This window comes from Eptesicus fuscus, chromosome 6 (genome assembly GCF_027574615.1).
Source record: "Eptesicus fuscus isolate TK198812 chromosome 6, DD_ASM_mEF_20220401, whole genome shotgun sequence".
NCBI classification, from domain to species: Eukaryota; Metazoa; Chordata; class Mammalia; order Chiroptera; family Vespertilionidae; genus Eptesicus; species Eptesicus fuscus.
In genome coordinates, this window is record NC_072478.1 from 18,389,552 (window position 1) to 18,401,093 (window position 11,542).

An 11,542-nucleotide genomic window follows, 5' to 3' on the forward strand; every position below is an offset into this window, starting at 1 on the left:
TCGCCTGCTACCACCCCAGGGGTCCTCCCACCTCTTCCTGGAGGGTCTTTGTCTCATCATCTTCTCCCTCTGTCTCTGCTTCGGTGACTGTCTCTGTTTCTCATCATGTCTCTGTCTCTTTTGATCTGTGTCTCTCTCCATCTCTCTGTCTCTGTCTCTCTGTCTCTCTCATGTTGTCACTGTGTCTTTCTCCAGGTCTCTGTGTCTGTCTCCATTCCCCTCCCTCTGTCTCCCTAACTCTGATTCTCTCTGTAACTCTTTGTCTCTCTCCCTCTGTTTCTTCAGGCTCCTTTCTCTGTCCCCCTCTCTGTCTGTCTCCCCCTCCCTCTGTCATCTCCCCTGCCCCCATGGATCCGGCTCACCTGGGTCAGACTGACCTGGGCTGTCTTTTTCTCAGAAACTTGGAGGCCCCGGCAGGCCCAGGCCAGACCCCGATGCCCTCCCTGCTCAGCTCAGAATCCCGCTGTGGCTCTGCAGTCCCCCCAGGAACAGGAGGCCTAGCCCCTCAGCCTCTCACTCAAGACTCCTGCCCACCCCCACCCACCCTTACCTACACCCAGCTCTCCCAGCTCAGCGCTCAGAGCTCCCCAGCAGGGCTGCCGTTTCCTCCTTCCCGCCTCTGCACCTGTGGTCCCTGCTGCCCACTGTGCCTTCCCTCTCTCCTCCATCGAAAGGATTTGCTGCCTTTATTTCATTTTATGTAAATATATCTTTATTGATTTCAGAGAGGAAGGGAGAGGGAGAGAGAGATAGAAACCTCAATGCTGAGAGGAAATCATTGATTGGCTGCCTCCTGCATGCCCCCCACTGGGGATTGAGCCTGTAACCTGGGATGTGCCCTGACCGGAAATGGAACCATGACCGGTCAATGCTCAACCACTGGCTGGGCGGATTCGCTGCCTTTAGAAAGATTTGTTTGCTCATTCATTCACTTGACAAACACAGAGTGCCTCTCACAGGTCGAGGCCTAGCAGCACATGCTCAGAATGTGGGAGCTATTACTCTTATGGTTATTATTTGATCATCACTTTCAGACTGAGCTGCTTTGGGGCAGGCCTGTGCCTTGGTCTTATCTGGGGGCCCCCCGAGTGCCTGGGACCCAGATGATCCTTATTAATTCTAATGAGCAATCCCCTCTCTACACTCACACACACAGTTCTTTAACCAGGAAACTTCTATTCATCCTTCAAAACCCAGATCAAATGGCTCTTCCTCCAGGAAGCCTTCCTGAACAGAGCCCTGAACCAACACTTCCATGTGCTATGGAGGCTTCTGTGTTTCCTGCCCAAGGCCACAGAGGGAGTGGGATCACGAGAGAGACGGGGCAGTAGTCAGCACCACTGGGGAGTCTGGGGGGAGGGGGCGGCAGGCCAAAATCCAGAGTTCTTGGCTTCCCTTTGCCCCATCCTGATTCCTTCACTGCCCCTTAAGCTATTAGTCCTTCTCTTTGTCGTGGTTAGAACTCCCCCACTCAAAGGTATTGGGGCCATAATAGCAGCAAACAGAACATTCTGGAACCTCTTTTATGCTCTGAGGATATTGGTTTATCTCCCCCCCACACACACACACACACACTCTGTTCCCCCCTTTCCCCGCAGTGCAGAGTACAGAGTAGACCATGGAATACGGTTCACTGAGTGCCCACCATATGCCGAACAGGGTTCCTAGCACTCGACCGGCAGCATCTCCCTTCAGCCTCCCTGAGCCCTGAGCAGGGGGCTGTTTTTATTCTCATTTTACAGAGGAGGAAGCTGAGGTCCAGGGTGCCCACCCCCCCCCACCCCCAGGGTCACCCAGCTTGCGAGTGGCAGAGCTGGACCCTGACCTAGCTGACCTTAGAACAGAGCTGGAGAGGGGTCCTAACCCGCACCCCCCCATTCCCTGACTGTCTCAAGCTGAGTCATTGGAAGTCAGCTGCCTCCCCCGTGCTGGCCCTGGGAGACCCTGAGACTGGCCTCGCCGCAGGTGGGGTGGCTAATTCCAGGTCTGACACCACCAGCTTGAAAAGGGATCTCTCCCCCAGGAGGCGCCTGCTCGCTCCATGGCCTTGTAGGGCAGACCCTGGTCCCGCACCGGCCTCTTGCTCAGGGAGCTCCCAGAGGTGGAATCTGATGCCTGGGAGGGGAGAGGGGACCTAGGCCTGCCCTGGAGCCCAGCGGTGCCATCCCTCTCCTGCCCTGCAGCCTTGGGACTGGAGTTACGTCCTCTCCATGTACCTGCCTCATGGACATCCCAGGAGCCCTGGCCAGACCTGAAGGGTCATCTGGGGTTCCTGGCCCCTGGGGGCGCTGGCCCAGCTGTCCAGGCTGTGTGGCCTGGGGCACCAGGCAGTGGAGGCTGCCATTTATAGCTCGGGAGGAGTAAGCTCCCCTCCTGCATGTAACTCTCCAGCTGGGGGCTTCTGAGGACCCGCGTGGGGGCAGGGCTCCCCGATACCACCTGGCCCCCAGAGCTGGGAGACTTGGGGTCATTTATGGAGCATCTACTACATGCCAGGCCCTGGGCAGGTTCTGAAGACACAGGGTGGACATAACTCAGGCCAGTGGGGAGAGACGCCCAATGCCTGCAAACCGTTATGACCTTCATAGGGATTGGGGCGAACTGCTGCCTGAGCTTGGGCTCCCCCAGAAGCCGACCCCGAGACAAGAATTCCGGGGCAAGTAATTTATTTGGGAGGTAGCCCAAGGAGACACGGATGGGGGGTCGGGGGGGCGGGAGGGAGACAGAGAAGGGAAGGCGCCAGTAACTGCAGTAATGAAGCCAGCTGTTACCAGTCTGGACAACTGGGGCGCAGTGCCGCCGGGACCTCTGGGAGGCAGCAGAGAGCACCCTCTTCGGAGCCCGCAGAGCTGAAGGGCGCGGGAGCTGGGCTATTTATCCACCAATCCCCATCCTCGTTCCTTAAAGGCTGCTCCCTGGTTGGGTGGCCCGGGAAGGGGAGGTTGCTGATTCGCTAGCACTTCTGGCCAGCCTTGGCTCGGCCACGCCAGCTTCAGCAGCTGGCGAAAGACCAGCACTCCAAAACATGCAGCTGCTGGAAGAAGGAATCCCTGGGTAGGAGTGGGGTGGGGTGGGGAGAGTGGGAGAGCGTCCAATAAAAATGGTAATGGAGCCTGGCCGGTGTTGCTCAGCGGTTAGAGCCTTGGCCCACGCACCGAAGGGCCACGGGTTTGATTCCCGATCAAGGGCATGTACCTGGGTTGCAGGTTTGATCCCAGATCCGGTTGGGGTGTGTGCAGGAGGTAACCAATAGATGTGTCTCCTCTCTCTCTCTCTCTCTCTCTCTCTCTCTCTCTCTCTCTCTCTCTCTCTCTCTCTCCCTCTCTCCCTCTCTCCCCTCTCTCCCCTCTCCCCGCTCCCGCCCTTCCATTCTCTAAAAATCAATGGGAAAAGTACCCTTGGATGAGGATTAATAACAACAAAACAGTTAATGGAATATCTAACAGGGAGACCTGCTGAGCCTTGGGGGGTAGTCAGGGAGGTCTTCCCTGAGGAGGGAGCCATTGCGGTGAGGTCTGGAGGAGAACTGAAAGGTGAGATGGGGCGGTGGACATGGGTGTTGCATATTCGAAGACCACAGGTGGGAGGGCTGGGTGTACCTTGGATGAGAGGACAGAGGACAGTATGGGGGTGCCCCCCCCCATGTCTCTCCTGTTTGGGGCATGCAAAGAGACGGTGGGGCCAGAGTGAATGCACTGAGCTGGAGGAAAAGAGCCAAGATGTTCTCAGCTTGCACCTACGGAGTCTTGCTCATTGAAGAATAATGTGACGATGATAATCAAAATGGCACTGGCTAAGGATGGCCCAGAGTGTGTGCCGGACAGGTCACTTGGGGCGAGTGTGGGTGAGGAGTAGGGGGGGGGGGGCTCACTCCCCCTTCACCCAGACCTTGTGCAGTAAGCACTTAGAGGTCCCCAGCTGGGAAGCTGCTCGCCAAGGTCACACAGCTGGCACGTGGCAAAGACAGGATTTGAACGTGAGTCTGTTTGATGCCTTGAACCTGAAACCCAGCTCCGGCGCTGCAGCCCCGTTTCTTGAGTCAGTGAGGGGAGCAGGGAGCAGAGAGCCCTGGTGCCCTTCCCGAGTTCTCCGAGGCAGATTCCAAGGGAGCTGCGTGGGTTACACAGCTTGCCCACAAATGCGGGAGAGCAGGCATGACCACAAGCTTTGCAGCATCGTCATGATAATTAATAATAATTATAGTTAACACTGACAGGGCCCTCCATCTGCCCATGCTGTTCGAAGTGCCTGGCATATATAAGCCCATATATTAATTTTCACAATAACCCTATGGTTACTGGGGCTATTGTAATTTTAAAAATATATATATATATATATATATATATATATATATATATATATATATATTGATATTGATTTCAGAGAGGAAGGGAGAGGGAGAGAGATAGAAAAATCAATGATGAGAGAGAATCATTGATCGGCTGCCTCCTGCATGCCCTTGACCAGAATCGAACCTGGGACCCTTCACTCCACAGGGTGATGCTCTATCCACTGAGCAAAATCAGCTAGGGCCTAGCTGCTAGGGCATATTGTTCTCATTTTACAGGAGAAACTGAAGCAGAGAAGTCAAGGTCACACAGTGAAAAGTGGCAGAACCAGGACTTGAACCCAGGCGGTCTGACTCCACAATCTACACACTGAACCACTACACTGTACCCTGAACAGCCTCATATGCTTGACTTCCAGCCCAAATGACCCTCACAGATGCCTGCCACAACCCATTGAATGCCAGTGCTACCACTATTGGGAGACACTTCTTCCTGAGTTTCTGGTATCTACACTAATAAGAGAGAAACATGCAAATTACCATCACTCCGCTATGCTACCAGCCAATCAGAGTGAGTATGCAAATTAACCTGAAACCATGGCGGCAGCCCCCCCCCCCCCCTGCTCAGGGCCTGTGGGGGTCGGAGAAGTTGGGTGCCAGCGCCTGAGGCTGGCTGCAGCCCGGGAGACAAAGAAGCTGCTTGCCCCGTGATCCCAGGCCGCAGCCAGCCAGAGAAGTCACCCACACTGCATCCCAGGGAAGATGGAGAAGAAGCCCGCCTGTGGTCCAGGCGCCAGCACCTGTGGCTGGCTGTGGCCCAGGAGACGGAGAAGCCGCCCACCCTGCAGTCCCCGGCACCAGCACTTTCGGCTGCAGCCCAGGCAAAGCCACTTGCCCACCATCCCCTGTGGCTGCAGCCCACCTGGGCACCTATGACCAGAGGGAGGGATGCCCAGATCCCGGGTGCCTCTGGTCGGCTGGAGGAGGGAATCCTGGGTCCCAGATGCGGGGCAGAGGCAGAGGTGGTTAGGGGCAATCAAGCCAGAAGGGGAGCAGTTAGGGACAATCAGGCTGGCAGGCAGAAGAAGTTAGGGGCAATCAGGCAAGCAGGCAAGCAGTTAGGAGCCAGCAGTTCTAGATTGTGAGAGGGATGTCCGACAGCTGGTTATTTCCTGAGGGGTCCCAGATTGGAGAGGGTGCAGGCTGGGCTGAGGGACACCCTCCCCCCCCACCCCCCCGTGCACGAATTTTGTGCACCGGGCCACTAGTTTTCATATAACTCACAAGCAGGGGTGTGGGCAGCTTTTTGTTCTGCTGTATTTGCAAGGATGTTTGGATAGCAAACAGCCTTAGAAGGCAGAGAGTTTCTTCCTGTGGAGCAGAGGGCAGGTTTGTTTGCTGTCCATATAATAAAGATGAATGCCTCTGAGATAAAGGAAGAGTGGGTTTGTTTGCAGTCTACTTGAAAAGACTGGGGTTTCTGCCCGACTGGTGTGGCTCAGTGGTTGAGCATCAACCCATGAACCAGGAGGTCATGGTTCAATTCCCGGTCAGGGCACATGCCCAGGTTGTGGGTTTGATCCCCAGTAGGGAGCGTGCAGGAGGCAGCTGATCAATGATTCTCTCTCATCATTGATGTTTCTATCTCTCCTCTCCCTTCCTCTCTGAAATCAATCTCTATATATAAAAGGCTAATAGGCAAAGTGTCCCCTCTGGAGTTTGACTGGGAGAATGGGAGTTCGATCGCTTGCTATGACGTGCGCTGACCACCAGGGGGGCGGTGCAGAACATGGTAGGCGACCAGCGGCAGGGCTGGGGCGCTGAGAGAGCTAGGGAAGGAGGAGGCGGGGAAGGTGGGGAGGTGGGGAACCCAATTGGCCCTGATTGCCAGCCAGGCCTAGGGACCCTACCCATGCGCAAATTTCATGCACCGGGCCTCTAGTAAAATATATATTTAGCAAAAGAAAAGATTGGGGATTCTAAGCTTGGAGCTCCTCAGCTGTGATGCAAACCCAGTGTCCATCCAATGCCAATCTGGGTTCACCTGCATTGTCCCCGTGGGACTTGGGAGGAGCAGGCAAACCCAAGGTTCATGCTGCCTGCCCTGCTGGGAGTGATTATGTCTTTGGTCTCTGACCCCAGAGTGTTGCATTTTCCGCCAGCATCAGTGAAACCATGACGGGTTAAATGGACAGTTTGAAAGTAAGGAAACTTCCAGACCCCTTATAGTTCTCAGTACCCACTTGCTCTCTCTGTGATGCCACCTGTCACCGAGGTGTCGCTCTTGGGATTCTGGATTCAGCCTGTTTAGGTTCCACCTCAGCTGCTGCCTTTCTGACCTGGTGCAGGTTTGGGTGGTGAAGAGATACATTGCCGCCTGAGGAACACATCGTGGCTGGGAGGAAGCGCTCTGGAAACCAGACCCCAGGATTCAAGCCCCACTTTGGGGTAAGGTTCAGATTAAGCTCTTATAACAAAAAATACCTAAAATGAAAAGGCTCAAAAGTCATAGGATTTTGCAAACAGACCTCATTATTTGTTTAGCAATACACTTCCTTGGAAAAGCTTAGCAGGCTTCTGATCTAGGTGCTTCTAGGTGGTTTCCTTGCTATGAACCACACCCAGTGCTCTTTCCTAGCCTGCGTTCTTGTATCCATTTCATTTGCAGCATTTGCTTCCTTAAACGACCTAGCTCTTTGCCACTCTCAGTGAATGGGCATCTGAAACAGTAGCCTTGGGCAAGAGGCAATATTTCTATGTATACTCTTTTGAGGGACAGGAAGCTGTGGGCTCTTTCCGTCTTGTGATGTTTCTGAGTCTGAAACGTGGCCAATTCTTGTCCAATATCATCACATTCTTGCAATTCTTTGCGATGAATGGCAAGGAGCAGCCAACGCACAGTGACATGCTAGCTCTTTCCAATCACTTTTAGAAACACAGGCTCCATAGACACATGATCTACCTCTCAAGTTATCACAGTGATGGTATTACCAAGTGTTGTTCTTTGGCAGAACAATGGTCACCAGCCTTCCAGCCTGCAATATACACTGAGTGGCCTGATTATTATGATCTCTGAGTGCATAATAATCTGGCCACTCAGTGTATCTACCTAATAAAAGAGTAACATGCTAATTGACCGTACCTTTGCGATGCCCACCAGCCAATCAGGAGTATGCAAATTAACCCAACAAAGATGGCGGGTTAATTTGCATACCTGGGCACCAAGCGGCCGGGGGCGGGGCGGGACGTAGGTGTTCTGCACCACCCCAGCTGCTCCAGGCCTCTGGGCATCGTGGGAAGGCAGAAAGGTGGCTTCGGGCCGGAGCGAAGGCGGTGCCAGCAGCCAGGGGAAGGAAGGCCCATTCTTGCGTGAATCTTCATGCATCAAGCCTCTAGTGTGTGTGTGTGTGTATACATATGTGTGTATATATATATATACACACACACTAGAGGCCCAGTGCATGAATTTGTGCATGGATGGGGTCCGGCCAGCCTGGCCAGGGGGAAGGGACATGGGCAGTTGGCCGGCCTGCCTGCTGGTCGAACTCCTGGTTGAGGGGACAATTTGCATATTAGCCTTTTATTATATAGGCTATACACTGAGTGGCCAGATTATTATGTGTTCAGAGATCATAATAATCTGGCCACCCAGTGTATGTGTCCTTACCACCAGACCACCAACTGATTTTTCATTTTTGTGATGACTCCAATTTCCGTGCTAGGATTAATAGCTTACTTGCTGTAGTAGTTTTCTAGGGCTTCTGTAACAAACGACCACAAACGGCTCGGCTTAAATAATGAACATTATTCTCTCACAATGCTGGGGACCAGAAGTCTGAAATCAAGGTGCTGGCTCGTTGGCTCTTTCTGAGACTGTTGGTTCCGATGGAGGCAAGGATTTTGTTTGTTTCCTGCTCTACCCTCAATCCGTAAAAGAGTGCCTATGCTGTAACAGATGCTCACTAAGTAGCTGTTGGAAGGATGAAGTAGTAAAGAGATGAACTGAGATCATATGAAGGAGAGAACTAAGATTGGGATTGGACAGGGAAATTCAGGACAGACGGGCACTCTGTGTGGACACTCAGGTGGGCATCCCAATGCCGTGGTCACTAAATAAAAACTGGCTTCCTGCTGACGAGGCCCCCAAGGTGCCCTTCGTGTCGCTGTTGCGTAGGCTGCAGGTGAGGGGTTCAGCCTGGGTGTGACCACAGTGTACATCACTGCAGCGGCCGTGTCCTTCTGGGCCGTGTGGGAGAACACGGGGCTGAAATAAACCCCAATGAGCACCCCCTAGAGCAGTGACACCACAGAGAGATGAGAGCCACCAGTGGAGAAAGCCCTCTGCTTGCCTCTCGTGGGCGGGACCCTCAGGACGGCAGCAAAGTTGAATGTGTAGGAGACCGATATGCCCACCAAGGGGGTGATGATGATGATGGGCAGGGCGCCCGCGGTGTACACCATTACATTATGGGGGAACGTGTCGGAGCAGGCCAGCTTCAGAAAAGGGTGAGGTCGCAGAAGAAGTGGGGTGGGAGACAGGGGGTGGGGGGGGAGAGGGAGCAGGGGACCCGGTTGTGGGTGCAGAATGACAGGTGGGTTAGTAATACCATGTGGGTCAGGACATTTCCGGAGGCTGTGGTCCAGGATGCCACCGCCAGGAGCCACAGGGCTGTGGTGTTCCAGATGTGTGGAGTGCAGAGGGTGGCAGATGGCCACGGGGCGGCTGTAGGCCACGGCAGCCAGCAGGAAGCGGTCAATGCCAGCAAACCAGATGGAGAACATTTGGGTCAGGCAGCCAGAGGAAGGGATCCCTTCGTGTCCTGACACGTGGTCGGCCAGCACAGTGGGGATGATGGTGGAAGTGAAGCATGTCCACACGGCCAGGTAGGCCAGGAAGAAGTACCTGGGCGTGTGGAGCCGGCGACAGTGGCGATGGCCAGGACGATGAGTAGGTTCCCCAGCCCCGTAACAAGGTACAGGCTCAGGGACAGTATAAGCTGCAGCTGCTGCGGCTTGGGGTCTTCGGAGGGGCCGGGGAAAAGGAACTCAGAGACCCAGGTGAGGTTTGCCCTTCCACCTGGGTCTCTGGAGCAATGAGAGCGGAAATGAGGAGCTGTCCGTGGTCCTGGCCAAGGCCAGCCCCTCCATTGCACCCTGGACTTCATCCCATCCTTAGTTCAGACATTCATGAATTCTCCCCACTTTCTCCTGCAACAGGACCCCCCCCCCCCCCCCCCGCATCTGCTGCATTATTTCCATCAGTGAACACACACCACTCTGCTCACAGCCCGCCTGCAGGATGTCACCGGCAGCTTGCTGCATGGCTCCCAGGTGCACTGACCCTGTCTCACCTCAGCTACCTGTCTCTCCATGTCCACAGGAACGGGCTAAGCTCGCACATGGGGTAACAAGGAAGTGCTGGGAGTTGACAGCCCCAGGAGTGACCTTTGGACAGCGAGGACCTGGGAGTATTGGGTGAAGTCCTGGCTTCATCACCCCTGAGTGAGGCAGTTCTGGGGTGTGTTCTACAATCTCTCAGAGACCCGTAGAAGGATCACCCCTCGACTGACCAGAGCAGGAACCTGCTCATTCACACCTTTCTTTCCCCAATGCTCATTGGGTCTCGGGAGAACCTAAACTAAGACACAGGATTCCAGAATTTCTTCCATCTGTGAAAGAACACCTTCTTCATACCTCATGCTCCTCTAGCCACTCCCCCTTGCTTTTCTCCATGGGACCCCAACACTCCTCAAAACATTGCCTGCCCTTGCTCTCTCTCTCTCTCTCTCTCTCTCTCTCTCTCTCTCTCAAATCAATGAAAAATATCCTCGGGTGAGGATTAAAACAGCAGCAGCAACAACAACAGCATTGCCTGTCCTTGCCTGTCAAGAGCAGCCATGACCTTCTATTGTTAACCCAAGGCTACTGTACAGACAGTATGCACCAGTACAATTGTTCCATTGCTAAAATCTGGGGATATTTAGCACCGTCTAGAAAATACCCTTATATTCCTCCCAAAGAATAGTAGAATTAATGTAAACTCAACATTTCGAGCTAATTGTTGTTGAATGTTGCAATGAATTTTGATACACTGGTGACATCTGAGAAACATTTGCAAAACTTTGCCAATTTGACTGTTGTCACTGCGATCAGCGTGGTTGTAGGTGTATGAATTGCTCTGGCTTACAGGAGACGTACCAGTTTATCATTACCCTCAAATTTCCAGGTTGGTTCTAGTTTCAAATAGCTAAGATTTACTCTGGTTTTTATTCTTGGTGCATTGTAATTTTTGTGTAAGTAGCAAATGTGCAATGGTCTCATGATTATAAACTGAAAAGCATAGGATAAAACATTGAAAGAAAGCATCCAGAAAGTCAACAAAGCTTGAGCAAGCTTTGTAATGTTCCTATTAAAGTATCAGGAACAACATTCTGCTGTACCTGTGGGAGGAGAGAGAAGAAATGATGTTTAGAGTGAGTTGCAGCCCTGGAACCTCCAAAACCTGCAGAAGCCAGAGCAGCCTGGAGTGGTTTTGCTACTGTGTAAGACTCTCTGTAAAATATAACAATTAATTTATATTTGGGGCATAAAAAAATAAGAAAAAAAAACCCACAAAAATATGGGTAGTTTATGGTAACAGGATATAAACATTGGATGCAAATGCTGTTCGTTAAAGTTGGAAAGGCTGATGCTTAAATATTGCACCTGAACGGCAACCATGTTTTGTTTATTTTAGCTCCAATAAAGAAAATTTGTAATAGTCAATAAGGAAAAAGGAAAAGGACGTTGTTATTCAGTACCACACCAAAAAGCATTTGGATAATAAAAACGTTCCAGAAAAAAATTTGTTTTATGTCAAAGAATATTTGTAAAGCAGTTGAAAAAGCATTTAGAAAGTAATGTAAGACCTTTAAAACACTACAACGTATGGCTAAAAGTAATTGAGACTTTTCAGATAGGAAATCATAGAACTGCAAAAAACGTAATATTGATATGGGCAGGACATTGCCATGCAGACTCACAGATCTGCTCGATGCGAAACTGACAAGACGACACCGTTCTGCGGAAAACTGCCCAAGTCAGCACATTTCCAAACGTGATCAATGAAGCTTCCAACACTGTCACTAACATTGTTTCTGTAATTTATTTTGAAGGTGAAATTCAAGACTTCGAAGGTAGTTTAAGGTTTGCTGTTAATCATACGAGGCTGTGATCTGTTTCAGAACAACATCTGAAATAAAATCTGAAAAAAAG

At 52.1% G+C, this 11,542-nt stretch overlaps 1 pseudogene; it reads right to left on the reverse strand.

Annotated features, from left to right (window-relative positions):
• Positions 1 to 8,369: 8,369 nt before the first annotated feature.
• On the reverse strand, positions 8,370 to 9,987 carry LOC129149554 (olfactory receptor 1361-like; annotated as a pseudogene).
• Positions 9,988 to 11,542: the final 1,555 nt, after the last annotated feature.